This window comes from Bubalus kerabau, chromosome 1, assembly GCF_029407905.1.
Source record: "Bubalus kerabau isolate K-KA32 ecotype Philippines breed swamp buffalo chromosome 1, PCC_UOA_SB_1v2, whole genome shotgun sequence".
Taxonomy (NCBI): Eukaryota; Metazoa; Chordata; class Mammalia; order Artiodactyla; family Bovidae; genus Bubalus; species Bubalus kerabau.
In genome coordinates this window covers 130,344,027-130,371,854 of record NC_073624.1, presented here as the reverse complement: position 1 = coordinate 130,371,854, position 27,828 = coordinate 130,344,027, and the positions used below count along the sequence as shown (strand labels likewise).

The window sequence follows — 27,828 nt, the reverse complement described above, 5'->3', positions numbered from 1 at the left end:
GACAGCATCTCAACATATTTGAAAACACTGAAGAGATACCCTTCTTCCAGCCTTTTCAAGTTATGCATTTTAAATTCTTCCTAAAGCTAGACTGTACAATACAGCTAAACCACAAGTTTTTTCTTTAATATAATTTAATACAATGAAAGAAAACTAAACATTCAGTATATCGGTCAAATTAGCCGTATTCCAAGCATGCGGTAGTTAGTAAATGTCTGCTGAGTGGGGGACTTGCTGGACAGGGCAGTCAGGGCATATCCTCCATGGCAGGGAGTTCTCCTGACAGTGCTGCTTGGGGACCTTCAAAGTGCATATTCTAGATGCATCACCATCCCTCTTCGTGCAAAATTTCAACGAGCAGTGAATAGACCCCAGGCCACACAGAGATCCTGTCCCCCTAGTGCAGAATTCCCATCACTCTTCTAGACACACTAGCATATCTCCACACCTACTGTGATCCATCCCTGTGACTCACAGCAGAGGCCACAAGGACCATGATGAACAGAATCAATATACACTTCAAGATCTGGGACTTTTGTTGAGAATCATATTTTGTTGCTGCTTTTTTTAAAGGGTGTTTTTTTTTTTTTTTTTTTTTTGCCGCACTGGGTCTCAGTTGCCCTTGTGGCATGCAGGATCTTCAGTGGCGGTATGTGAACTCTTCTCTATTTGTGGTTTGTAGAAGCCAGTTCTCAGACTCTGCATCTTAACAAGCTCCCAAGTGATGTGCTGCAGGTGGATCACTTGTCATTTTGAGACCCTCCCACTTCATTAAAAGGACAAGCTCCCCCAAAGTGTTCCCTTGAAAAGCATGAGGTTCCTAAAGACTTTCCAGAAACGTGCCTGCCTGAAGCAGCTTTTTTCTTGCAAATGAAAGCAGGATTGTCATCACTTTGCCAGTTTCCTCTTTTTGCCCGGGTCACCCCAGGAGCTTAGTGGCTTTGTCAGCACCTCCAGATTCCGCTGGGGAGGGATTCCTGGAACATGGGGAGGGGGGAGCTGTAGCAGCTGCTGGGGCAGGGCAATGACAGAGAACTCTCTGCCACTTAACACCTGTCTGGGGAATGCAGCTGGCTGAGAGGCCTCCATTTACCCCAGCGGGAAGATGGGCTGGGTCCACTGCGGGGAGCAGCACGGGGCACCCTCGGTGAGGGGCTCTCCAGCTGGGGAAGCTGGTGGCCGTAGGGGTGGAGGGAACCGAAGCAGGGGAAAGCAGACTGGCTGGTGGCTGGAGGAGCGTGGGGTAGGAGTGGGGATGAACCAGCCATTCCCACAGGAGCAAAGGAGTGTGCAGTGAAAGAACCCTGGTGGCAATGTGGGGGCTGGTGGCTCCCAGGAATGCTGAAATGACTTGGATTTTATTTCCCCATCATTAAAACAGGGAATGGGACTGGAGATAGGGTCTCTAAAGTAACATGCTATGAAAGGCTGACAAGGTCACACAGAGCTCTGCACCCCCTCCTCTCCCCACAGCCTCATGTTGGCACCTCCCCCGCAACCAAAGCTCTAATAAAATGTGAGCTCCGTATACACGATTGATGTGCGTGCATGCTAAGTCACTTCAATTGTGTTTGACTCTCTGCGATCCTATAGCCGTAGCCCACCAGGCTCCTCTGTTCATGGGATTCTCCAGGCAAGAAGACTGCAGTGGGTTCCCATGCCCTCCTTCAGAGGATCTTCCCGATGCAGGGATCAAACCTGTGTCTCTGCAGTGATCGAACCAGGGTCTTTTACATCTCCTGCATTGGCTTTTTACCACTAGCGCCACCTGGGAAGCCGATACACTACTGATAGTATGTATAAAATAGACAATTGATGAGAACATCTGTATAGCACAGAGAACTCTGCTTAATGCACTGTGGTGACCTGAATGGGAAGGAATCCAAAAGGGAAGGGATATATGTATACATGTGGCTGATTCATTTTGCTGTGCAGAAGAAGCTAACACAACATTGTAAAGTATACTGCATAAAAACTAAATAATAAAAAAGAAAGGTCCATAAGACATTATCATTAAGTGAAAAAAGCAAGCCATCAAGTAATATGTATACCTTGATAGTATACAAATACGTATACATTGTATATTCATTTATTCATTTAACAATAGCAAAATTAGGACCTACTACATGGCAGGAATTACTCTAGTCAGTGGAGATAAAGTGGTGACCAGATAGACAAAGGTCCTCCTAAAGCTGACACTCAAGTGGGCAGGCAAACAATGAACAAACAAACCAATTAATAATCAAAATGAAAGAAAAAACCCGAGCTCCTTCCCAGAGCCGCGAGGCAATGTTATCTCCCTCACTTCCATCCCTGGCTCCCCATCACATCCCACTGCTTTGGTCTTACTCACTTTTATGCTTCTCATCACACTAGAGTTTTTTAAAATAATTTTCTTCAGAGGACCCGCATCATTTGAAACTGCATTAATGTGTACACTATATGTGCACACACATATCTTTATATATGACATATATGCTTGCACTTATTTGAGCACATACATATGTGCACGTGTGTGCACCTCTATATGAACGTGCGTGCATGTATGTGTTCCCTGCCTGCTGCCTTCCCAAGAACACACACCCCATAAGAACAGGCTCTGGGTCTTGCTGGCTATGCGATCACTAATGGTTGGGACAGGTCTTGGTACAACTTAAATCCTCAATAATGTTTGCTGAAGAAATGAGTAAGTTATGTGTCAATAATATCTTAATAAAACTGGGGGCAGGGAGAACAAGGAAGTGGTTGAATAAATCAACGATCAAAAGATAAAGCAGAAAAGAAACAAGGCAGGTGTTAAGAATCTCCTCCCACTTTGCAGATGCAGCAGGTGGATAAAAGGAGGACTGAGTGATTTGCTCAAGATTACAGAAAAGCCAGTAAAGATCAGGGGAAAGTAAAGCCCCAAGCCAGGGACTTCCCAGGTGGTCCAGTGGCTAAGACTTCACGCTTCCAATGCAGGGGGCCAGGGTTCCACCTCTGGTCAGAGAACTAGATACCCCACATCACAACTAAGTTAATCCCGCGTGCTGCAAGTAAGATCTGGTGCAGCCAGATAAATACATATTTAGTGAAAAAAAAAAAAGAAAGAAAAGAAAATCCCCAACCCAGTCTCTTCTGTCTCTTCCTCCCTCTGCAGCCGTGGTGGGTGGCGTTTGGATCAAATTCTGGATCCAGGGGTGGTATAAGGCCACTATGTGGGATACATTACTGCGCTGAACAGGGCTTTTTTTTTTATAACAAGGGATCATTTTCAAGTTTAGGCTTAGTTACCTCCTCTTTCCTACGAAGATACTGCCCCCAACATGCACAAGTACTGTGGTTATGCCCCCTTATATGAACCCTCCCAGCCACGGCATCCCGTCAGTTGGACAGAGGTTCCTCTTGTTGGACTGTGTATGACAATGGATTTTGTAAAGGCCTTCCACCCTCCTCCCAGTGATGTCAGAGATGGAGGCACAGTCCCTATCAGAATGCCTCTGGCCTTTCTCCTTTTCCTCCTAAGCAACTGAGAAATGGTTATTTTAAGTCCCTGGTGGAAAGACGCCCCGAAGTTGCCCTGGCTATTCCACGTGGGCCCCTTTGTACTCCCCACCTGCCTTCACCGTGGTTGTTGGTGGTAAATAGCCAGATGTCGGCCTTTGTGGGCACCAAGTATTATTTATAACAAGGCCTGAGCTGGAGTCCACTAACATCCAAGTCAAGATTTGTCCTCATTTTTCATTTTTAATTCAAGCATAATTCCTACCCACTATTCTGCATGATCCTTTTTTTGTTTCCTCCAGGCCTGCAGATCATTATAAAATAGAAACAGAGCCACAGAAAGTGACCTGTCTCAAGAAAGATTCTGCCAGGAGGAGAGTTGCCACTGATGTGGCCTAGGGTTCTTTCCACGTGGTCTTGCACACATGCCCACTGTTTTTCTAGTGATCTCCCATCTCAGGCGAGGGTTAGGGTTCTCCCAACTCAGGCCCTGGGCTAGGACCTAATGGTGTATTTAGGTCAAGAAGGAAGGGGCCCTGCCTTCATGGAGGTGCCCACTGAGTTGTTTAGAGAGGTTTAGAGAGTTGTGACGTCAGAGTCTACGTGTAATGTCCCTCAGGCAAGGTGGACACGGATCCACAGAGATGCTGGGGGGCTCCTGGCACCACCCCCAGGACCCCACCACCCACTGTCTCCTCTGCCCTGAGGCCCTGCTCTGAGCACGCAGATTCTGGGGGTCGTGTCTCAGGGTAGATGAAAACAGACAGGCCTGGAGGGCTGAGCACCAGTCCAAGGCCAGGTCGTGCCAGAGAACCTTGAATACATGCTGTGTTTCAGTGTTTCTAAAATAGAAGAGACTTAGACCATCTGTATGTGGATTGTCACCAATTCCTGATGTATAAAAATATTCCACTCATTGGCTGTGAAGAAGGAGTAAAAAAATGCTAAGTCAGTGACCATGACCTCTCCCAGTAGCCACCTCCCCCAGCGCTGCCTCAGGGGGGCAATTCCTATGGAAACTCGGGTTCTGAGCTGAGGCCTCCAAGGAGATTCTGACTCTTCATTTCATAGATGTGTGTCTTGGGCAGGTGAGTGATGAAACCCGCCAGCGCCTCAGCCTCACGTGGAAAATGAGGACAATCCTGTCACTACTCCCCTAGTAGGGGCTCCAACTAGGTTTATAATATTTAGTAGGGGCACAGTGCTGAGAAGAGTATGTGGCACATACTGAATGTAGCAAATGCTGAATCAGTGTTACTTATCACGATGGTCTTTTTTGTGTATATATTTCTATCTCAGGGGCTTCCCTGGTGGCTCAGCAGTAAAGAATGTGCCTGCCAATGCAGGAGACACAGGAGATGTGCGTTTGATCCCTGGCTCAGGAAGATCCCCTGGAGAAGGAAATGGCAACCCACTCCAGTATTCTTGCCTAGGAAAACCCATGGACAGAGGAGCCTGGTGGGATATAGTCCATGGGGTTGCACTGAGCCCACACACATATATAAATGCATATGCTGTGCTGTGCTTACTCAGTTGTGCCCGACTCTTAGGGACCCCGTGGACTGTAGCCCGCCAGGCTCCTTTGTCCATGGGGATTCTCCAGGCAAGAATACTGGAGTGAGTTGCCATGCTCCAGGGGATCTTCTCAATCCAGGGATCAAATCTAGGTCTCCCACATTGCAGACGGATTCTTTACCATCTGAGCCATCAGATCAGATCAGATCAGATCAGTCGCTCAGTCATGTCCGACTCTTTGCAACCCTATGAATCACAGCACGCCAGGCCTCCCTGTCCATCACCAACTCCCGGAGTTCACTGAGACTCACATCCATCGAGTCAGTGATGCCATCCAGCCATCTCATCCTCTGTTGTCCCCTTCTCCTCCTGCCCCCAATCCCTCCCAGCATCAGAGTCTTTTCCAATGAGTCAACTCTTCACATGAGGTGGCCAAAGTACTGGAGTTTCAGCTTTAGCATCATTCCTCCCAAAGAAATCCCAGGGCTCATCTCCTTTAATGTATATACACATACTCAGATATATATGTACCAGATATATCAGTCCATCTAACTGTCTATCCCTCCTTCCATCTATCTACCACCTACATATATCTATATATGTATCCATGCACCTAGGTATGTGTACATGTAAATACATTTAATGTTCATAGGCAATTTAAACACCCCTCTGTCTCCACAATATTGAAAAAAGCACGTGAGTCCCCTTAACTAGGGATGACATAAAATGAGAAGTGCAGGGAAATCCAATTGGAATCTTACTGAAATAAGGAGATGTGAAATGCAGAATTCTCGGTCTCCCATCTGCAGCACTGAAGGTGAACGTCTGTGAGGACAGCATAGGTGATGACTTGAGGCAAAGCCGCTGGCCAGGGAGTTCCTCCTCCTCTGAGAACACTGTCTGCACCATCACACCTGCCTCTGCTGGGGTGGCTCTTCACGGCTGGTTACAAGATGTGCAGAGCAGGGTGCCACTGGCAGTCAGCAGGGGGCACCGAGGTCTCACGCCTCCACCTGGGCGTGTTCACACCCAAGTCCCCTCTCCTGAAATCACTGCCTAGCTCCCTCACTTGGCAGCTGATTATGTGCTGTCTCTTGTGAAGTTTCTTGGGTTGTTTTTTAACATGTCATGTGTAGTTGTTCCAAATGAAACATAATTTCCCCAGAAATACCAGATCACGTCTTTTTTTGTATCTATTCCCATTTTCCTGATTCCTCCACCCATGCCTCTACGTGTCATAGCTCATACTAAGCCTTTATTAAGAATTTTGCCTCTCATAATAGGACCAAAATTCCAACAAGATACTTTTAATTAGAAAAAAAATATTCTCCTGAAAACAATCAGAATTTTACTGCCTGGAATTCTTGCCTGGAAAATCCCATGGACAGGGGAACCTGGTGGGCTGCAGTCCCTGGGGTTGCAAAGAGTTGGACACAACTGAGCACGCGCATACAAAACAGACTCACACACACAGAGAACAGACTTGGGGTTGCCAAGGAGGACAGGGGAAGAGAAGGGACCGACTGGGAGCTTGGGGTTAGTAGATGCAAACTATTACATTTAGCATGGATAAACAAGAAGGTCCAACTTTATAGCACAGGGAACTATATTCAATACCCTGTAATAAACCATGACTAAGTGTTGAGCTAGTTCATAAGTTGCTTATTTCATCTCTACAGCAAGTCCCCTACATACCAGTGAGGTTCATTCCAAGAGCACATTTGTAAGTCCAGCTTGTTCGTAAGGACAACAAAGTTAGCCTAGGTACCCAACTAACACAATTGGCTACATAGTAATTACTGAATTAGGTTTATAATACTTTTCACACAAATAATACATAAAAAGCAAAAACAAAAAAAAAGAAAAGGTTTTAAATCTTACAGTACAGTACCTTGGAAAGTACAGTAGTACCAGCTACATCATTGCTGCTTTTAAGCTTGCTTTCAGACACCCAGGGCTAGAAATAAAGATGCTTACTCCTGTACTCTGGACAGTGCTGTACAGTAAAACACACAAAAGCACAACCATTGGTAGAGGAAGCACGCGTGTGACAAAGTACGACAGATGTGTGAACTAACTTACGTGCCTGGATATCTGAACGTACATTTGCATCTTTGAAAATTTGCAACTTGAAGATTTGTATGTAGGGGAATTACTAAATATATATATACTTAAATGTATACAAATAAATTTTTAACCAAAATACTATGTCCTAGAGAATGGCCTACTTGGTACACCAATGTTACTAAGTGGTATGTGATGAGAAAGAAAGGTTCAAAAACTGTCCTACCGGTCAGTCTACACTTTTCCTTGACTTGGAAACCCCCCAGAGCTGTCTCCTGGCACCCCTGGGCTAGGGGGAACTTGCCAGGCTGCTATTTATTTTCCCCATATCTCCAGCTACTCCAGATTTCATTTCATCAGTCTGCCATCCTTCACCAAGGTCCCACAGGTTCTTTCAAGCATCCCCCAGACGCATTCCTACCTGATTCCAGACCCTCACACTTTGATATGCAACCACCTATGCAAAGGGTAGAAAAAATATGTAAAGATATATTGGAAGTCAGATGTTTGGCTTTGGGAGTGAGTCAAATAAAAATCAGGGCATTGAGCTCACTCTTGGGCATATACCTGGGAAAGATGAAAACTCTAGTTTGAAAAGAAACATGCACCCAATATTCACAGCAGCACAACTCACAATAGCCAAGACGTGGAAGCAACCTAAAAGTCCATTGACAGATGAATGGATGAGGAAGATGGGGCACATGTCTGCAATGGAATATTACTCAGCCATAAAAAGAGCAAAAAAGCCATTTGCAGCAACATGGTGGGACCTAGAGAATATCAGGCTTAGTGAAATGTCAGAGAAAGACAAATATATGATATCACTTACATGTGGAATCTAAAAAATGATGCAAATGAACATATGTATGAACAGAAAAAGATTCGCAGACACAGAAGATATACTTGCAGTTCCCAAAGGGGAAAGGGTGGGAGGGATAAATTAGGAATTTGGGATTAACAGATACATATTACTAAATATAAAACAGATAAACAACAACAGATACAGCAAAGGGAACTATATTCAATATCTTGTAATAACCTACAATGGAAAAGAACTTGAAAAAGAACACTATATATATATGTGTGTGTATGTGTATACACACTCTCTCTCTAGATATAATAAATATATATATATACTTATATGTAAAACCAAACCACTTTCTACACACCTGAAACATCATAAATTAAGTATAAAAGTGAAAGGGAAAGAGTCACTCAGTCGTGTCTGAGTCTGCGACCCCATGGACTGCAGTCCGCCAGGCTCCTCTGTCCATGGGATTCTCCAGGCAACAATACTGGAGTGGGTAGCCATGCCCTCCTCCAGGGGATCTTTCCTACCCAGGGAATGAACCCATGTCTCCTGCACTGCAGGCAGATTCTTTACCATCTGGTAAAAGTATACCACCAGGGTATACTTCAGCTTAAAAGATTAATGCATTGAAGGAGGGACTTTCACCTACAGATAAAAAGACAGGACAGCTAGAGTGAGCCAGTGTTGGTGGGGCTCCAGAGCACAGGAGGTCTCAGATGGTAACATTATGTTCACATGATGTTCATATTATGTTCAATAGATGGAGGGGACAGAGAAGACGCTGAAGGAAGAGCAGCCTCTGGTAAATGCTGACTCCACGGTCACTTCACACCATGGGGTCTAGGCTCAGACCTTCCTGTTAATGAATTCCAGGGGCTGCCACCATCCTACTGGAAAGGAGCAGGATCTTACGGTCCTGTCCATTCCCTCATGTCCTCTGCCTGCCTTTTGTCTGTGGGAAAACTTAGCCAAAGATAAGTTTAATCAGAGAAGTGAGAAAATGCAGAAACAAAGGAAAACGGTCAAGTAGGAGTGAAAGTCGCTCAGTCGTGTCCGACTCTTTGGGACCCCATAGACTATACAGTCCATGGGATTCTCCAGGTCAGAATACTGGAGCGGGTAGCCGTTCCCTTCTCCAGGGGATCTTCCCAACCCAGGAACTGAACCCAGGTCTCCTGCATTGCAGGTGGATTCTTTACCAGCTGAGTCAATCAGGGAAGCCTGAAAACAGTCAAAGAGACCAAACAATAATACTTTAGCCATTAAGCATAGTCAAGGTCCTCTAGTTCCTTCTCAAGGGCAATAGAAAATATTCTGAGCCATGTCCTATGAACCGTTTTGCAGATGCGGAAATCCCCATCAGGTGAAGAAGTTAACTACACGATGACCAGACTGTAGACATGACATAAACTACAGTTCTGAGAACTGGCCTCAAAAAAAAAAAAAAAAAAAAAGGAAACAAGTCAACCCTGGAACTGAAGATTAACTGTACTTCAAACAATCAAGATGATGCTGGTCAGGTCATTGATGACCCATTCCAAGATGACTGTCAAGAGCTGAATATGCTGTTCCTATCTGTAGCCCACTGATTGTTGGAGGGGGGAGCCCACCTTTGGACTGGAGTCTGTCCTCTCCCTATCCATGGCTGCCAGCATCCAAAATAAAGCACATTTTCTGGCTTTTTGAGCAGCAAGCAGCCAGACCCTACTTTCCGCTACACTCTGAAGACTTCAAAATCGATCTGACACTTCTCATACCATGCTGATCCCTGTGACTCACTAGGGGTGTCTTTATTGTCCAAACCAGTAGAATGAGAGGCAGCCACTAGGCAAGAAAAACGACAGACAGGGGCAGGCAATCAGGTCCCACCAAGACAGCACATGGAACCAGGCAATGTTTCATTGGGAAAGCAAATCTACAAAACAGTGGTCACCATGACAACGGAGGTGGGGGGAGGATAGGAAAACAGGAGGGATTTAAGAAAGATTTGACATTGCTTTTACACATCTTCAGAAAAAGCAATAAAGCTCTGATGAAGTCGCAGGACACATACTCTCAGGGGGTGGAAGAGATCTTAAGAGCACCAAGTCCGACTTTACATCCATCTCCTGACTTCCCTCACAGTCCATCTGATGGTGATTGGATTGGCCAACGCTTGCACCCCATGCTCAGCCCACCTTCCTGCTGTCTCAGGACAGATTCAAATGCAAGGGAGGACCACAAATAAAGAGGCCACAGGTAGAACACTGCTCCAGCAGCTAGGTATGCTAAAGTGAAAGTGTTAGTCACTCTGAAAGTCTTAGTTCCTCAGTTGTGTCTGGCTCCTTCCGACCCCATGGACTGTAGCCCGCCAGGCTCTCTGTCCATAGAACTCTCTAGACAAGAATACTGGAGTGGGTTGTCATTCCCTTCTCCAGGGGATCTGCCCCACCCAGGGATGGAACCTGGGTCTCCTGTACTGCAGGCAGATCCTTCACAGTCTGGGCCACCAAGGAAGCCAAGGTGTGGAAAGGAAATGTTAAAGATGTCCTGATGTGCAACTTCTTAACCTTCCTGATCCTGCGGTCCATGGCTGACATGAGTTATTCTGCTTCTACAATCCTTATGTCCTATTTCCTATCTTAAAAAAAAAGTTTCATTGATAGAGAGCCACTGCTTTTTTTTTTTTTTTTTAATTTTATCTATTTTTGGCTGTGCTGGGTCTTTGATGCAACACACAGGCTTCTTGTGGTGGTGGCTTCTCTTTTTGCAGAGCGCAGGCTGTAGGGCACACAGGCTCAGTGGTTGTGGCACATGGGCTTAGTTGCCCTGTGGCATGTGGGATTTTAGTCCCCAGCCCAAGGATTGAACCCGTGTCCCCTGCATTGGCAGGTGGATCCTGAACCACTGTTTCACTGGGGAAGTCCCCCCACTGCTCTTTTGTGATGCTACTTTTCATACTCTGTCAAGTTTACACAGTTTCAGAATATTCCAATAAGATGACCAGCCCATGATCTTTAAATACAATGGGTTTCACCCTCTCTTTGCTTGTGGTCCAAACATGTTTATTAAGGAGAGCTCAATCCCCAAATTAATTGAAGGTCAAGGCATTATCATTATTCACTGGGATGATGACATCAGATCAATTCATTGGTGATATTTTAGTCTTTCTTTGCAAGCAAAGTCTATTAATGCTATGACGGAGCTTAAGACTCAAATCTCTGCTGAATGAGATTTTTGATTTAGTCAGATTTTATTTGAAAGAATACACTTTAAATTTTATAGCATTTTTATGGGTCTCAAAGGACCTTGCACACACCTGTAGAATAAAAAAAAAGAAGGAAGTATGATTTCTATGTTGCAAAAGAAAGAAGCTCTGATTCAGAGAAGGTAATTATTATTTACTAATAATTCCAGGAATGAATCTATTCATCAAGACCAGACTCTAGATGTTTTCAGTTTCTGTACTGATTGTCTTCACAAGGTTTACACAACAAGCATTTCAAGAACTTAAAAAAAAAAAAAAAACTATCTGTAAAGAATAAAGAATAACTCATCAACTGTTGGTTGTCTCTGAAAGTGTTAGTCGCTCAGTTGTTCAGACTCTTTGTGACCGCATGGACTGCAGCCCACCAGGCTCCTCTGTCCATGGAATTCTCCAGACAAGAATACTGGAGTGGGCTGTCATCCCCTTCTCCAGGGGATCGTCCCTACCCAGGGATGGAACCTGGCCTCCCGTGTTGCAGGCAGATCCTTCACCTCTTCTTTCCTGTCTGAGCCACCATGTTGGTGGTCTGTACATGGTAGTAAATAGAAGTTGCCTTCTCAGCCCTGTGTCTGTCCAGGACTTCTGCCCAACAGGAGAGATAAGCTCAGATCAAAAATCTACCCCAGTGGACTTCACTGGTGGTCCAGTGGTTGAGAGTCTGCCTGTCAATGCAGGAGACAAGGCCTGGTCCGGGAAGATCCCAAGTGCCACGGAGCACCTAAGCTCATGTGCCACAACTCCCAAGCCCAAGCTCAAAGAGCCCATGCTCTGCAGCAAGAGAAGCCTGCATGCCCCAACTAGAGAAGGCTTGTATACCATAACAAAGACCCAGCACAGGCAAGCAAAAAAAAAAAAAGATAATAATAATAATATCTTTTGGTGGTGAGTACCAGAGTCACTCAATGGATTAAATCAACTCATATTTCTCCACATCTTTAAATTTACAGCTAGTCTTCTACTATTTTAGGAAGTTTATGATTTGAACTTTATTTTAAATTTTGCAATAAAATTCCAATGGTATAAAGAAACCAAATAGTACACAGGCTATTGCTTTCAAATAAACTGTCCTACCATCTGAGCCTTGTTGCTGGACTGCCAAGGAAGCCTCCTCCTGAGGGTGGTTTTCTGACTCAGTGGCAGAAACACAAGGCCTGTGAGATGGTTTCTTGGATCGGTATGAGTTGAGGGGTGCCCCAAAGTCTGCACAACCAAAAGGAACTGAAACATGTCTATACATAAAAATAAAGGTATTCATTGGGAGGTCTTACACACTAATTGTGCTTCCCTGGTGGCTCAGGCATGAAGAATCCACCTGCAATGCAGGAGGCACAGGAGATGTGGGTTCTGTCCCTAGGTGGGGAAGATCCCCTGAAGGAGGGCATGGCAACCCACTCCAGCATTCTTGCCTGGAGAATCCTATGGACAGAGGAGCCTGGTGGGCTACAGTCCATGGGGTCGCAAAGAGTTGGACACGACTGAAGTGACTGAGCACGCAAGCACATTAATTGGGATTTAAAATACCAAAACAACACTTGTTACTGAATTTGTCCTAGAGCATAAGTGAAAATGGGCATAGGGTTTTACACTTCCAGAAGTGAAGGTTAGGGACGCTATGCTCTGCCGCTTACCAGATTGTGCCAGGAATGCCAAAGGCAGCATGGCAGCCCTGGAGAGATGCATGGGGGTTGGGACAAATAAGGCTGGAGGGACTCAAGGCAGAGTGGTCTGCAGCAACACGGATGGGCCTAGAGACTGTCATACTGAGTGAAGAAAGTCAGATAAAGAAGGGGAGATACAAAACAGGAACAGACTCCCAGACTTAGAGAATGAGCTTACGGTTGCCAGCAGGGAAGGATGATGGGAAGAGCTAGTTAGGGAGTTTGGGATCAACTTGTACACACTGCTATATTTAAAATGTAAAACTAACAAGGACCTACTGTGTAGCACAGGGAACTCTGCTCAATGCCATGTGGCAGCCTGGATGGGAGGTTGGGGGAGAATGGATACATGCGTACGTATGGCTAAGTCCTTTGCTGTCTACCTGAATCAATGACAACATTGTTAATCGGCTACACTCCAATATAAAATAACGAGTTAAAACAAGAGAGAACTCTGTGTAGTCAGCCTGGGCGAGCCCTACACCTGACTATGGGGTCACTGAAGAACGTGCCACCTGGTGGATCTGGCGGATATATTCTGTTCCGTTCTGGTTTCCTCCCACTTTGTAGGATCCTCTCCAAATGTTGCCTCTCAGAGATCACGACTTCGAGGATCTCCCCTAAGAGAGCACTAACCAGTTATAGGCAGGGTAGGAGAATCGGACTACTCCTGTTCACAGTTTTATACGAGGGAACAGTTCTGTCAAATGTGTGGGTGCTAAGTCGCTTCAGTCGTGTCTGACTCTGTAACACTATGGATTGTAGCCTGCCAGGCTCCTCTGTCCATGGGATTCTCCAGGCAAGACTGGAGTGGGTTGCCACATCCGCCTCCAGGCGATCTTCCTGACCCAGGGATTGAACCTGTGTCTCTTACGTCTCCTGCACTGACAAGCAGGTACTTCGCTAACTAGTGTCACCTGGGAAGCCCCTTCTGGTATATAGCTCTATCCATTTTTTTTTTTTTTTTACAGCTGGATTCTAGTTCTTTAAAGCATAATTTAACATTAGATGTGAAGACGCAAACATTTACACCATATATCAAGTAAAACAAAAAGATGCTCAACAATCAGCTTAAGATCTAGAACATTTCCAGGTAAAGCGGGGTTGATTTCAACCCTCTGTCGGGAGCACAGCTAGAGGTTTCTTCTATGTCTTATCATTGAAAGGAACTGGAATAGGAGATATAGTGCATCACAGGAGCATGGGTGCTAGCTGAAGACAACTCAGACAGAGAGCTCCTGCCTGGAAGTGATTGCTCTAACCTGGTGCAAACCTTGTAAGAGGGAACTAGCAGGATGCCATGAACCAGAGATAGAAGAAAAGTGAAAAGACACTTGGCCAGAAAGGCCTGGGTAGAAGAGCCGTCAGTGGGGATAAGGTACCGCCAGCCCAGCAGGAACCTCCAGATACAATGTGGACCTTATGTGATGAGGATGTGTTCTATGAGGCTAGTGTTCAGGTTGCTGAAGAGGATTGCTTCTCTGACTGTTACATAGAATGCATAATAAGAAGTGAGTTTTCTGAACCTATCATGGAAGAAGACTCACTTCTTAAGTCCTTTGTCTGAAAGAAGGACTGGAACAAGAGCTTTCTCAACACGTTCTTATGGCAAGCTCATTTCTTGAATGTTCCTTGGAATACATAAAAAAAAAAAAAAAGGCAAAACAAGAACTTCCTCAAAAGACTGTTGGACAGAATCCACTTCTTGAGTTTTCTGAGTACAAAACAGGCAAGAAGCTTCCTCCTGGAGGAATACCCAACACTGACTTTCCAGATCCTAAACAGCTCACAGAATGTACTAGAATGAAGCCAAGCACAAATAAAGAATACAATGCTCCAGAAAAATAATTGTCTTCACAATTGATACATAAGAGAGTTCAAGAATAGAGAATTCCTGAGAAAGCATCTCCGAGTTCACAGTCACTGAGATCATGGATGTGCAGAATGTGGGAAAGCCTTCAAGGAGAGCGCAAAACTAAAAAGCCATTTTCTGGTTCATACTGAAGTGAAGCCATTTACATGTACTCTTGAATGGTGCGGGAAAACGTTTCTCCCTGTCCAATTTGTATACACATGTACTGGGGAGAAACCTTTTGTGTGTCTGTTTGAAGGCTGTTGCAAGTTTATTCAATCAAATAACATGAAAGTTCACCTTTTAACTCATGCAAAAGCTAAAGTGAGGCAGTGAAAGAAGATGGAAAATAATCCTCCAACAGGATAACATCCATGCTTAGTTGCTCAGTTGTGTTCAACTCTTTGCAACTCCCATGGACTGTAGCCCACCAGACTCCTCTGTCCATGGGATTCTCCAGGCAAGAGTACTGGAGTGCATTGCCAGGCCCTCCTGCAGGGGATCTTCCAGACTCAGGGATTGAACCCGTGTCTCCTGCACTGCAGGTGGATTCTTTACCCTCTGAGGTACCAGGGAAACCCTTAAACAGGATAAGCATATTAACAAAAGAGTGACTGGAAACAAATATGCCTCATATGCCTCACTGATTATTGTTTCAGGAAATAATTTTTAAATCAATATGGCCACCTTACATATATTTTTAAATGTTACTAAGATGCTCCTATAGTCTGTGATAATATTTTAGAACTCTGTGTATAAAGTTACAGTGTGCTTCTAATAGTAAGGTCAGTAATGAACTTACTTCAAAAGCAGAATCTCTAGTTATTATGAATTGTATTTTTGGATATGGGCATTAATGTCTCATACTATAAAAATGAAATTAACTTTGCTTTTTAAGTTGTAGTTTCCAATTGCTTAGCTTTTTACTTTTAGGAATATACTTCTTAATACATGTGATATTTCCAGGTGGCACAGTGGCAAAGAATCTGCCTGTCAATGTAGGAGACTTGGGTTCAAACCCCAGGTCGGGAAGATCCCTTGGAGTAGAAAGTGGCAACCCACTCCAGTATTCTTGCTTGGGAAATTCCACAGACAGAGGAGCCTGGTGGGCTACAGTCATGGTGTTGCAAATGGTCAGCCATGATAGAGCATACATACATAATCCTAGAGAATGCAAATTTTGCATTGAATTGCCAATAAATGAATGAACAGCTGAACTTTAAGTTAAATATGACATTTAATCATTTTACTTTTTATCACTGTATCAAACCATATTGAAGTCATATAGTAGATGTAAATGGTTATTTGATGGTATCAATCCATTTGAATCCATTTTAGATATTTTAAAATAAAAGCAAATATTCCCACCCAAAAGAACTAAGACAATATGTCCTTCTTTTTCTTCCTTTCCCCCAATAAAGTACTGCTATCCTGGGCTTATCTTCCCTATATATTTTTTTATAGTATATACACTACATATATATACCACTCATCAATTCGCAGTTTAACTTTGTACGCTTTAAACTTTGCATCAGTGGAATTACAGTGACTACCTTCTTCTGTGACTTATTTTTTTCCTAATACTATGTTCCAGAAAGTGATCCTTAGAGATGCCTACTGCTGAGTTTCACTCATTGTCACTTCTCTATGGCATTCTATTGTGTGTGTATAACACAAATTATTTCCATGTTGCTACAGGGGTATTTGGGCTTTCCTGGTGGCTCAGGAGGTAAAGAATCTGCCTGCAATGCAGGAGACCTGGGTTCAATCCCTGGTTCAGGAAGATCCCTGGAGAAGGAAATGGCTCTCCACTTCAGTATTCTTGCCTGGGAAATCTCACAGACAGAGAGAATCCTGCTGGGCTACAGTTTATGGGGTTGCAAGGAGTTGGACACAACTGAGTGAATAACACACACACACACACACACACACACGGGTATTTGGGTTGTTTTCTGGTATTTTGTTATTATAGACTTTGCAGTTCCTATGAACTGTTTTTAAAAGGGATAGTAGCAACTTAGCTTTCTACCAATGAGTACAAGCTCTAGATATTGCACATGTCACTGTTTGATTTGTTAATTTTTGCCAGCCTGATGGGCACAAAAGGCATCTCTCATAGGTCTTCATGTAAAGTTCCTAGATCACTAAAGGAAGTTAAGCATTTCATATATTTATTGGCCAACAGGTTTTCTTTTCCATGGCATGCAGGTTAAACCCTTTGCCCATTTTTCTATTATATATATATATATATATTTATAATAAGCAAGATATTTAAACATCTTAAAATTTGATTAAAAACTGCTGCTGCTGCTGCTAAGTCGCTTCAGTCGTGTCCGACTCTGTGCGACCCCATGGACTGCAGCCTACCAGGATTCTCCCCATGGGATTCTCCAGGCAAGAACACTGGAGTGGGTTGCCATTTCCTTCTCCAAAGACTAGGTACCCAGAAATAGAAAACAAATCCACTTTAACATTAATACAGAATCTTAAAGGATGCCAAATAGCCAAAACTATCTTGAAAAAGAAGAGGAAAATTGATTCTTGATGTCAGAATATAGTACAAAGCTACAATAATCAAAACAGTATGGTACTGGCATAAAGACAAACAAAACAATGAAATAGAACAGACAGCCCAGAAATAAATCCTCACATATATAATCCAGCAATTTTCAACAAGGTTGCCAAGACCATTCAGTGGGGAAAATGTCAGTTTCTTCAACAACCAATGACGGTAAACAACGTGCAAAAGAATGAATGTGGGTCCTCACCTTGCACTGCACCCAAAAATGAATGCAAAATGGATAAAAGACTTAAACATAAGACCTAAAACCATACCACTCTTAGAAGAAAACATAAGAGTAAAAAAAGCCTCATGACATTGGATCTGGCAACGATTTCTTGGATGTGACACCAAAAGTGTTAACAAAAGCAAATGTAGATAAATTGGATTACATCAAAATTTAAAACGTCTTAGGTCAAAGGACAGCATCAATAGCATGAAAAGGCCACCTGGAGAATGGGAAAAAATATTTGCAAGTCATTTATTTGATGATAGTGGGTTAATGTCCAGAATGCATTAACAAAACTCCTACAGCTCAACAGCAACAACAAAAAGACCAAATAACCTGATTAGAAAACAAGCAAAGGACTGGAATGGATGTTTCTCCAAAGGTGAAATAAGATGGCCAACAAGCATATGAAAAGATGTTTAAAATCAATAATCATTAGAGCAATGCAAACCTAAACTGTAATGAGATATCACCTTACATCCATTACAAGGGCTAAAATAAAAAAAAATTTTTTTTAAACACAGAAAATCATAAACATTGATGAGGATGTGAAGAAACTGGAGCCCTTGTGCACATCTGTGGAATGTAAATCGGTGTGGCCGCTGCAATTCAAAACAGTGTGACAAAAAAATTAAACTAGAATTATCATATGATTCAGCAATTCCACCTCTGGGTATATAAGAAAGAACTGAAACAGAGACTCCAAGAGGTATTTGTACAGCCATGTTCAGAACAGCATTATTCACAATAGCCAAGACATGGAAGCAATCCAAGTGTCCATTAATGGATTAATAGATAAACAAAATGTGGTATCAACACAAAATGGAATATTATTCAACTTTAAAAAGGAAGGAGATTCTGACATAGGATACAATATGATGAATCTTGAGGACTATTATGCATAGAGCTAGGTGGCATAATATTAGTGACACAGGAGGCATAATTCTAAGAGAAATGTCAGTCACAAAAAGACAAATACTGTACGAGGTCTCTAGAATAATCAAATACATAGAACAGAGAGTAGAGCAGTGGCTCCCAGGGGCCTGAGGGGAGGGGAAGAGGGATACTGTTACTTAATGCAGACAGAGTTTCAGTTTGGGAAGAGGAAACAGTTTTGGAGATGGATGGTGGTAATGTTGTACAACCGAGTCAAGTACTTAATACACTGAATTATACAGTCTTAAATGGTTAAGATGGTAAACCTGATGTCATGCATATTTTACTACAATTAAAAAAAGCAACACAATACTGCAAACCAACTATCCCTGTGTCGTGCTCAGTCGCTTCAGTTGTATCCGCATCTTTGCTGCCCCATGGACCACTGCCCCCCAGGCGCCTCTGTCCACGGGATTCCCCAGGCAAGAATACTGGAGCAAGTTGCCATGCTCTCCTCCAGGGGATCTTCCCCACTTCCCCATCCAGGGATCAAACCTGAGTTTCTTGTATATTCTGTACTGGCAGGCAGGTTCTTTACCCCTAGCACCACCTGGGAAGCCTGCAAATCAACTATATTCCAATAAAAATGTAAAAAGAGAGAAACAACATAGACAGGAATTACATCAGGCTTCTTGTCAGAAACTATGCAAACCAGAAGATAATGGAGAGACTTTTTTTTTTGGTACTTTTCTGGAAATAAACCAGTGAGGGAGTGATCTCCTCTGAGGACATGGAATTTCCATGTTTCTTCCCTACTCTGCTTTGCCTAGCTGTACTGTAAAGGGGAGCAAGGGACTGGCATTTGTTGCGTGGTTCACTCCTTGCAATTTGTTGCGTGGTTTACTCCTTGCAAAGTGCTTTAGAAACTTTGACCTTGAGATCTTACCCTCTTAAGTCAGTACTTCCTGAAGTACCTGAAGTCAGTACTTTCTGAAACTTGGCTTCCTCAAGTTACCAATGAAAAGAATATGACTTGGAGAGATTAAATAAACTGCCAAATTAGGACAGCTCATACATAGTGGAGCTTGAGCCTCAAACAAAGCTCTGTCTAACGTTGACAGACCTCATGTTGGTTTGTTTTCCTTTTTGGCCATCTGGTGCAGCATGCAGGATCTTAGTTCCCTGACCAGGGATAGAACCTGTGCCCCCCGCGGGTAGAGCTATAGAGTCTTAACCACTGGACCACCAGGGAAGTCCCTGGAGAGACATCTTTAAGATACTGAAAGAAAAAAATTCTATATCCAGTAAAAACATCTTTCAAACTTGAAGGCAAAATAAACAGCCTGCACACCTGATCCCCCGACACACAAATCAAATGCCTATTCTCTGCAAGGTACTATTCTAGGTTCTGGGTGATGACAATGAGAAAGCCAACATACATCCTAAAAGAGAGAGGACACAGCAAACACTCATGTAAATAAAGAGTGGACTAGATGCTCTTAAGTACTGTGGAGAAAAGAGAGCAAAGACAGAGAGAGTGAGTGCTGAGCTCTAGGATTAGGAAAAGCCTCACTGGAAGAGGGACATCTGAGTGGAGACCTGACTGAGCTCTGCAGGTACAGGCAGAGACACCTCTAGAAAGAAGAGAAACCAAGAGCAGGGGCGCAGAATCGGGAGTCAAAGGCAGAGGGCAGGGTTGGAGGCCCTGGACAGTTCAGAGGTCAGGGAGGAGGAGGGAGAAGAGCCAGGGAGGACTGGGGGTGACACAGAGAGTGTGGGGTCCCAGGAGTCAGGGGAAGAAAAGTGTTTCCAGAAAGGAGGTGTGACCATGTGAGGGGAAGACTGGAACTGAGAATGACTCTGGACTTGGCACGTCTGCTCTGATCAGGGCATCTCGGTGATTGTGGGGTTAAGAGAGAAAGGGAGACAACCAATAAAGACTGCTCTGCAGGTGAACTTTTCTCTATTCAGAGATTAATGAGGTGGCCCTGGGGCAAGGGGATTTCGCAAATTCTTGGAGCTACTATATTATGGTTAGCTGATGGGAACGTTACACCAAGAGGTCAACAGTGATGAGCAGGAGGGAGTGAAGGCAGCTGCTGGACTGCAGTCCTGGAGGAGACAGAGCTGGGCTCCCTGGGGTGGGGGAGAGCTCAGAGAGGATCATAGCTGGTGGCCTTCAGGATATTAACTTTGTCAGTAATTTGCATGGCTAATATTTTCTCCCAATGTATGGTGCCTTTTTCTGAAAGATATTCTTAATTTTTTTTTTTGGCACAACATGTAGCATATGGTGGGGTCTTAGTTACCCAACCAGGGATCGAACCTGTGCCCCCTGCACCGGAAGAAGGATTCTTAACCAGTGGAATCCCAGGGAAGTCCCAAGATACTCTTAATTTTAATGTCGTCAACCTAACCAATCCTCACTTCATTGCTGAGCCCCTGAGCCCCCTCGGGCTGTCAGGATGGAAGCTCCCAATCTAAGGGCGGGGCACATGTCCCCAAGGTTAATGTTGGGTCCAAGGCTCACTTCAAGCTCTGGATTCTTGCCCCTTCCCAGAGTGACAGAGCCCAGAACAGAGGATTAAGCAGGATGTGCTAAGTCGCAACAGTCCTGTCCGACTCTTTGTGACCCTATGGACTGTAGCCCGCCAGGTCCCTCTGTCCATGGGATTTTCCAGGCAAGAATACTGGAGTGGGTTGCCATTTTCTCTTCTAGGGAATTTTCCTGACCCAGGGATCGAATCCATGTCTCCTGCATTGGCGGCGGATTCTTTACTACTGTACCACCTGGGAAGCAGGATAAATTTTACTTAAGATTTCACAAAGGAGGCAGAAGAGAACTTATTTTGCATTGGAAACCATTCTAAGAGTTAAAATTCTCACTAGAAACGTCTGCTTCCCTTTAAAATTCTTCCAGTTCTCTTGGACATCCTTCTTTTAAAAATTTCCCTTTTAAACATCCCTAGCCCTCACTCTCATCAGAACGGAATCTTCCCCAACTCCCACCACTAACTCCCAGGTTTTTCCTCTGCCTTTGCAAGTCTCTTTCTCAGAGCACCTCTGGTCCCCACAGCAGCTGTGCAGCTGGGTTACCAGAGTCAATCATTTGAGTTACTGTACATAGCAACTCTTTCCTTTCATCAGCAATCTTGTGTGTATGTGTTTGATCCCATTAGCAAGGTAACCAAATGCAGAGCCCCATGACCACAGGCACACCTGCTCCAAATACGAACCATAACCCAGATCTCCAACAACCTAGACACGTAAGCAGCCTGCTCTTGTTCCAAGGCCAAACCCATTAGTCAAATAGCTGTTTGCCTAACAAAAACTCATCTCTCTCTGGCTAACTGAATGTTAGAACACAAATAGTCCTGTTTCCCTAAGGCAGATGGAGTTCCAGGAACCACCATCTGGGCCCTGTGTCAGGGGGGAAGCGAGAAGGAGAAGGTAGGGACCAGAGCCCTGGGTCTTGGTATCTGCCCTGAGGCCACAAGCAGAACCTCATTCTGGAACCAGCCTCATGTTGTCCGGAAGCTGCTGCGTGTCAGTTTACCCACAGGAAACATGCTGATGGGATAGGCAGGAAAGAGGCTTCATTTGGTACACTTGGGTCCTGACTCTGCCAAAATCAGATGCCGAGGACACCCTGAGGACCCTGGAAGGATCCTGTTTCCTTCTCCTGTAGAAAGACCCATACCCGAAAGCCCAACCCCATACCAGCCACTGGGCTAGGGCTTTTGCATGCTGCGTGTTAAGTCGCTTCAGTCGTGTCTGACTCTTTGCGACCCCATGGACTGTAGTCCACCAGGCTCCTCTGTTCATGGGATTCTCCAGGCAAGAATGCTGGAGTGGATTGCCATGCCCTCCTTCAGGGGATCTTCCCGACTCAGGGATTGAGCCCACATCTCTTATGTCTCCTGCATTGGCAGGCGGGTTCTTTACCACTAGCGCCACCTGGGAAGCCCAAGATGCACTTTTTTTTTTACCACTTTATTTTGAACTAATTTTAGATTTAGAGAAAAGTTGCAAAGATAGTACAAAGAGTTTCCTCATAGGCCTTACCAGGGTTTCCCAAACGTTAACACTGTTTAACCTTTTATATAATCACATACATGCACTCTTTGTTAAGGCATGAATTCTCAAAGTATTTCGTAGAGTCAGAGCAAACAACAGTTACAAGTCTTATCAGCCCCATCTCACAGGTGAGAAAACTAAGGCTCAGAAGAATAAACACTTTACCCAGATACCAAGCCAGTGCCACAGCAGGTCTCTCCCTGTCCATCAGAGGGTGACTTGCGAGTTGAGGCTATGTCCTAGTCGTCATTTTGCCCTACATCCAGCACTCAGCACAGAACTTGGCACATAAGGAGAGCTAAGTAAACATCTGACGCTGAGCCTGTGTAAATATCTGACCACCAAGAGCCTCCTCTACTTATGCAGGTAATAGTCCTGGGGAAGACTTAGAGGATGGAGAGATGCCAATCTCGTAAGGACATAAGGCATAGGATTTCTTGCCTACAAACCCAGATCTGAGTCTTTGACCTGCTGGTGACAGGTCACTACAGAAGTCCTTTAATTTTTCCTGTTTCCTTATCCACGTATCTCCTTAGGGGAGGTGCAAGAATGTCTCCAAACACACTGATATTTGATTTTTAACTTCTTCCCTCTAATGGACACTGTCTTGTGTATATACACTTGGGGGTACAACTGAGGGAGGCGAGCACAGAGAAGTCCAGTCCAGTGCCTCATTCCTGCTCCTCTATAATTAACAATCCTGGTGGGCAGGAAGTGAGGAAGAGAGTAGGGACCAAGGTCTGCCAGCTCTTTCCACAAGCCACGTGGTCACCTGCAAAATGACTCATCTCATCTAATTCTCATATTAACCTTACTGTGTTAACTAATTACTTCGATTATTGTTGAAACAGAATTGATTTAATGTTATGTTAATTTCTGCTGTACAGTAGTTGCTTATATATACATATACATATATATGTGTGTATATATATACACACATTCTTTTTTATATTCTTTCCATTATGTTTTATCCCAGGATACTGAATACAGTCCCCTGTGCTATACAAAAGGACCCTGCTGTCTCCCCATTCTCTATCTAACAGCTACATCTGCTAACCCCAACCTCCCATCCCATCCCTCGCTCCACCTGCCTGCCCCTTGGCAACCACAGATCCGTTCTCTATGTTCATGATTCTGTTTTCATTTCACAGATAGGTTCATTTGTGTCCTATTTTGCGTGCTAAGTTGCTTCAGTTGTGTCTGACTCTGTGCTGACTGTAGCCTGCAAAACTCCTTTACCCATGGGATTCTTTAGGCAAGAATACTGGAGTGGGTTGCCATGCCCTCCTCCAGGGGTTCTTCCCAAGCCAGGGATTGAACCCACGTATCTTGTGTCTCCTGCATGAGCAGGCAGCTTCTTTACTACTAGCACCACCTGGGAAGCCTGTCCTGTTTTAGGTTCTACATATAAGTAATATTACATGGTATCTGTCTTTCTTTTTCTGACTTACTTCACTTACAATGATAGTCTCCAGTTCCACCCATGTTGCTGCAAATTTGTCTATGTTGATTATATGTTTTCATATCTATAAAGGAAACCACTCTTACAGCCTAAATTGGTGGACTTGTTTTTTTCTTCAAGTGAGAATATATGAAAGAAGAACAGAGGGGGCAGATTTCCACTTTTAAGTCTACACGGCAGCCTTTCACAATTTGTGGAATCACCTGGGGCAGAATCGTGTTTGTGATAAGTTCAACAGTTCCAGTCTGTCCCCAGTAGATGAAAACAGAATATGTAGACACAAAGCCTTGGAATCAACATTTTAACCAGCTCTCAAAATGAAGATCATGGCATCCGGTCCCACCACTTCATGGGAAATAGATGGGGAAACAGTGGAAACAGTGTCAGACTTTATTTTTCTAGGCTCCAAAATCACTACAGATGGTGACTGCAGCCATGAAATTAAAAGACGCTTACTCCTTGGAAGGAAAGTTATGACCAACCTAGATAGCATATTCAAAAGCAGAGACATTACTTTGCCAACAAAGGTTCATCTAGTCAAGGCTATGGTTTTTCCTGTGGTCATGTATGGATGTGAGAGTTGGACTGTGAAGAAAGCTGAGTGCCGAAGAATTGATGCTTTTGAACTGTGGTGTTGGAGAAGACTCTTGAGAGTCCCTTGGACTGCAAGGACATCCAACCAGTCCATTCTGAAGGAGATCAGCCCTGGGATTTCTTTGGAAGGAATGATGCTAAAGCTGAAACTCCAGTACTTTGGCCACCTCATGCGAAGAGTTGACTCATTGGCAAAGACTCTGATGCTGGGAGGGATTGGGGGCAGGAGGAGAAGGGGACGACAGAGGATGAGATGGCTGGATGGCATCACGGACTCGATGGACGTGAGTCTGAGTGAACTCTGGGAGTTGGTGATGGACAGGGAGGCCTGGCGTGCTGCGATTCATGGGGTCGCAAAGAGTCGGACACGACTAAGCGACTGATCTGATCTGATCTGGGTGATTCTTCAACACAGTAAACTCTGAGAACTGATAAGGCACCGAAACCAGCACTGAAGAGCCTGATATACAGAAGACAGATTATTCAATTATCACACCAACTAACTGCAAGAAATAAGTGCTTCAAAAAGATGCACAAATCTGTTCATTTTCTTCATAGAGGAGAAATGGGACATAAGAACACCAAGTCCCCATCCTTCTCCCATTATCCATTTCCTTGCAAACTTTTTTTTTAGGAGTAACCCAAAATACTTCCTGGTGGCTCAGGAGTAAAGAATCTGCCTGCAATACAGGAGCCACAGGAGATGTGGGTCGGATCCCTGGGTTGGGAAAATCCCCTGGAGTAGGGAATGGCAACCTACTCCAATATTCTTGCCAGGACAATTCCATAGATAGAGGCGCCTGGTGGGCTACAGTCCATAGGGTTGCAAAGAGTCGGACATGACTGAGCTACTGAGCACACAAAATACCACAGGTTAGTCTCTATCAAAATTCACTCTCAACTCAAGAAGCCTGAATTGATGTGCTTTCGCTGTATCAAAGCTGTGATCTCACTGGGGAAGGGCATCAACATCAAAACAAAGCTTTCAGTGAATGCAACAGTCTGACTAATAGAGATACAACCACCAGAGAATAAAAATAGCAAACACTGCCTAGACAAGGGTGTCAGCGTCAATCTGGAGACGGCTTCTTGATGCTGAAGCAGCCTTGCCCTGGAGAAGCCCTAGCATCCCCTGCCTGCATCTGTATAAAGCATCCTGCAACTGTATGCAGCAGCATCAGGTTAGTTACGCACGCAGCTTGGATTGAATAAAAACCCTTTTTCATTCGCTCTTATTACTGCTGGTTTCAATTAGCTAATAGGAGGAAGGAAGCAGTTAGCTTGCTACTAAAAGTGATATGCTTTATTCTTTTTTTTAAAGTTTATTTTGGCTGCGTTGGGTCTTCATCACAGCATGAGGGCTCAGGAGTTGTGGTGAGCATGTGTGATCTTAGTTCCTCGACCAGGGATCGAACCCACGTGCCCTGCATTAGGAGCGAGGACTCCTATACACTGGACTACCAGTGAAGGCCCCTGATATGCTTTTGTTTAGGGTTTGTGCAGTATATTGGAGGAAGAAGTAGGATGTAAGTGATGAAGTCTTTTAAAATGAAGGTTGAATACAACAGTAGGAACTAGAATTTCCATGGGGTGAACTCTTCATGTCCTACAGCAAAATGCTAGAATTCTCCTTTTTTTTTCTCTTTCTAGGTTGGGGGTCCGAAGGCAGCTATCAGGCTCTGCTGAAGTTTCAGTTTGTCCAGGATAAATATTCTTGATCATTTTTATGTGAAATGGCTTTCAGTCCCCTCCTCGCCTCAGTAATCCCATACACCTTCCTCTGGGCACGATGATTTATCAAAACCCTTCTAGGGACGGGGCTCATTATAGGAAACATTACCCCATATGGTCTTATCAGTGCAGAGTGCAGGGAGACTCTTATCTCCGCCAGTCAGGATGGTGTCGTGTAATTAACCCAGACAAGAATGACTTTAGCTTCCTAAGCAGCTGTCTGATGCTGTGGGCTTGCCTTGATCAGGACATGAATGCACTAAGACTAAAACTTGTCTTTGTAAGCAAAGGTGCAACAATAAGCCACAGGCGCAATCTAAACCCAACATTTGAAATCACTTTCTTAAATAGGTGATGTCTTAAGGGTACTGTGTGTTGAATCTCTCCTTGCTGATTTAGGCTGATGGGCTGATTATTTTCATCTTGTAAATATCAGGTTGTTTTTGGTGTTTTGTTTCAGTTGCAGAATGCGACATTTTTCAGTTCAGTTCAGTAGCTCAGTTGTGTCTGACTCTTAGCGACCCCATGGACTGCAGCACTCTGGGCTTCCCTGTCCATCACCAACTCCCAGAGTTTACTCAAACTCATGTCCATTGAGTCGGTGATGCCATCCAACCATCTCATCCTCTGTCATCCCCTTCTCCTGCCTTCAATCTTTCCCAGCATCAGGGTCTTTTCAAATGAGTCTCGTTCTTCACATCATGTGGCCAAAGAATTGGAGCTTCAGCTTCAGTATCAGTCCTTCCAATGAATATTCAAGACTGATTTCCTTTAGGATGGACTGGTTGGATCTGCTTGAGGTCCAAGGGACTCCCAAGAGTCTTCTCTAATACCGCAGTTCAAAAGTGTCAATTCTTTGGCGCTCAATTTTCTTTATGGTTCAACTCTCACATCCACACCTGACTACTGAAAAAACCATAGCTTTGAATAGATGGACCTTTGTTGGTAAAGTAACGTCTCTGCTTTTTAATATGCTGTCTTGGTTTGTCATAACTTTTCGTCCAAGAAACAAGCGTCTTAATTTCATGGCTGCAGTCACCATCTGCAGTGGTTTTGGAGCCCAAGAAAATAAAGTCTGTCATTGTTTCCATTGTTTCCCCATCTATTTGTCATGAAGTGATGGGACCGGATGCCATGATCTTAGTTTTTTGAATGTTGAGTTTTAAGCCAGCTTTTTCACTCTCCTCTTTCACTTTCATCAAGAGGCTCTTTAGTTCCTCTTCACTTTCTGCCATAAGGGTGGTGTCATCTGCATATCTGAGGTTAGTTTGAGGTATGTGGGTTTTAGTTCTCTAACAAAGGATCGAAACTCTGGTTCCCTGTGTTGGAAGTGTGAAATCTTAACCAGCGGACCACCAGGGAAGTCCTGTCAATATCTTTTTGAGTCCCAGCAGGACCATCCACTCTTTAATCCATTAGTTCAGTTTGGTTTCATTTACATTATGTGATTTTTAAAAATGCATCCTATTTTTCCAAGGCATTCTCACACCTTTATTATTACAGTCTGCAGTCAAAGTTGTATATGAAAGCAAAAAAATCATCCTAACATGAAACTATTCCCTAGTCAACCAACTCTATTGTGATGTAAAATATATTCCCTATTCAAATATCTTTCCCCATTCAACACTAGTGTCTATGTCCATCCTTTGTTTTGACACCCTTGTCCATC

The 27,828-nt window shown here is 44.0% G+C and overlaps 1 protein-coding gene and 1 pseudogene across 2 annotated transcripts in view; one reads left to right on the top strand and one right to left on the bottom strand.

Moving 5' to 3' along the window:
- Positions 1-27,828, bottom strand: part of SLC35F3 (solute carrier family 35 member F3) — a 427,635-nt gene that overhangs the window by 57,820 nt on the left and 341,987 nt on the right. The gene's annotated exons all lie outside the window — the stretch shown is intronic.
- LOC129641222 (zinc finger protein 42 homolog) lies at positions 14,079-14,966 on the top strand (annotated as a pseudogene).